This window comes from Ambystoma mexicanum, chromosome 5q (assembly GCF_040938575.1).
Source record: "Ambystoma mexicanum isolate Mex_15411 chromosome 5q, UKY_AmexF1_1, whole genome shotgun sequence".
In the NCBI taxonomy this organism is placed as follows: Eukaryota; Metazoa; Chordata; class Amphibia; order Caudata; family Ambystomatidae; genus Ambystoma; species Ambystoma mexicanum.
In genome coordinates this window covers 526,985,613-526,988,246 of record NC_090933.1, presented here as the reverse complement: position 1 = coordinate 526,988,246, position 2,634 = coordinate 526,985,613, and the positions used below count along the sequence as shown (strand labels likewise).

Sequence of the window (2,634 nt, the reverse complement as noted above, 5' to 3'; positions counted from 1 at the left end):
GGGGAATTAGCTCAGATGGTAGAGCGCTCGCTTTGCATGCGAGAGGTAGCGGGATCGATGCCCGCATTCTCCAGCAAGAAACGTTTCTTCAATTTGACTATTTTATTCAAAACTCTTAAATCCTCGCAAATGAGGCATGCGCTGCTGGCTTCAGGGTGTTTACTATCATCCCAAAAGTCTTCCGTCCATTTTCTACTATGCCAAAACGTTACACATTTCCGCACCAAGGCTGGCAGCGGGCGTGAAACTATGCAACAGAGAGAAATAAAATGAGAAGCAAGCACCTTCTCTATTCAGCTCTCGGGTCTATGGGGCCGGCATTTAAAGTCTCCTACCAGCAGGGCACGTTCGGGACTACACAGCGCCCCCCAGCAAAATAATAGCCTGCACCCACCCTCTACTCCCGCATATTAACTTTGGCAGAAGTTTGAACAAAATTCCAGGATCCACCCCTGATGGGGCTCAAACCCACAATCCCTGGTTTAGTAGGCCACTGCCTTATCCATAAGGCCACTGGGGCCGCTCAGCCAACACCTCGAGAGTTCTTTCTTTTCCTCTTCTCTCACTGGTGTCACCTGTACTGGCCCACTGATAACTACAGGAGCATTGGATCACGTCCAAAGCTGCACTGTCCCATAACACGCGTGCAACCTGCACCTGCTTGCACTCGGCTGGACACTTCCGCTTTATGGGACACACGTTGGAAAGTGGACTCAATTTCCAGACCTCAATCTTACCTGTTTAGTATTCTGACGCTCTATTGGAAAATATGTCCATCTGGTAAAAATGACAAATGCACTCCAACGCTGGGCCTTTGGCTCCAAGCAGCGTGCAAGCGGCCTTAAACAGCAGGCAAGCACCTTCTCAATTCAGCTCTCGGGTCTATGGGGTTGGTGTGCAGCCTCTTGATCACAAGCGCAGGTCCAGCGTGAAAGGGCGTGGCAGTGGAGTCACTCTGCTATTCAGACCTAGTTGGCCAATCCTCATTGCAATGGATGGCCATCTGCAGCTTTATTTGTAGCTCCATTGCTTTTTGTTTTGGGCAAAAAGGTTAGATTGTGATTTTTCCCCTGGCAGATGAAGAGAAGCGACTTTACGCACTACAGGTCCCTGGACAGCCAAGCAAGAGCGAGCTAAAGACTAAGCTGTCCTTTAAGATCATTTGCTCAGAAGGGGAATTAGCTCAGATGGTAGAGCACTCGCTTAGCATGCGAGAGGTAGCGGGCATCCCGCATTCTCCAGCAAGAAACTTTTCTTTCATTTGACTTTTTTTATTCAAAACTCTTAAATCCTCGCAAATGAGGCATGCGCTGCTGGCTGCAGGGTGTTTACTATCATCCCAAAATCTTCCGTCCATTTTCTACTATGCCAAAACGTTACACATTTCTGCACCAAGGCTGGCAGCTGGCGTGAAACTATGCAACAGAGAGAAATAAAATGAGAAGCAAGCACCTTCTCTATTCAGCTCTCGGGTCTATGGGGCCGGCATTTAAAGTCTCCCACCAGCAGGGCACGTTCGGGACTACACAGCGCCCCCCAGCAAAATAATAGCCTGCACCCACCCTCTACTCCCGCATATAACTTTGGCACCATTTTCACCATTTCACCATTTTTCACCATTGTCACCATTTCACCATTTTCACCATTTCCATTTTCTACTATGCCAAAACGTTACACATTTCCGCACCAAGGCTGGCAGCGGGCGTGAAACTATGCAACAGAGAGAAATAAAATGAGAAGCAAGCACCTTCTCTATTCAGCTCTCGGGTCTATGGGGCCGGCATTTAAAGTCTCCTACCAGCAGGGCACGTTCGGGACTACACAGCGCCCCCCAGCAAAATAATAGCCTGCACCCACCCTCTACTCCTGCATATATCTTTGGCAGAAGTTTGAACAAAATTCCAGGATCCACCCCTGATGGGGCTCAAACCCACAATCCCTGGTTTAGTAGGCCACTGCCTTATCCATAAGGCCACTGGGGCCGCTCAGCCAACAGCTCGAGAGTTCTTTCTTTTCCTCTTCTCTCACTGGTGTCACCTGTACTGGCCCACTGATAACTACAGGAGCATTGGATCACGTCCAAAGCTGCACTGTCCCATAACACGCGTGCAACCTGCACCTGCTTGCACTCGGCTGGACACTTCCGCTTTATGGGACACACGTTGGAAAGTGGACTCAATTTCCAGACCTCAATCTTACCTGTTTAGTATTCTGACGCTCTATTGGAAAATATGTCCATCTGGTAAAAATGACAAATGCACTCCAACGCTGGGCCTTTGGCTCCAAGCAGCGTGCAAGCGGCCTTAAACAGCAGGCAAGCACCTTCTCAATTCAGCTCTCGGGTCTATGGGGTTGGTGTGCAGCCTCTTGATCACAAGCGCAGGTCCAGCGTGAAAGGGCGTGGCAGTGGAGTCACTCTGCTATTCAGACCTAGTTGGCCAATCTTCATTGCAATGGATGGCCATCTGCAGCTTTATTTGTAGCTCCATTACTTTTTGTTTTGGGCAAAAAGGTGACATTGTGATTTTTCCCCTGGCAGATGAAGAGAAGCGACTTTATGCACTACAGGTCCCTGGACAGCCAAGCAGGTGCTAGCTAAAGACTGAGCTGTCCTTTAAGATCGTTTGCTCAGAA

General features: G+C 49.2%; 1 non-coding gene across 1 annotated transcript; it reads left to right on the top strand.

The window, feature by feature from the left end:
* TRNAA-UGC (transfer RNA alanine (anticodon UGC)) lies at positions 1-73 on the top strand. The gene has a single exon. It is a non-coding gene; the product is annotated as a tRNA-Ala (tRNA).
* Positions 74-2,634: the final 2,561 nt, after the last annotated feature.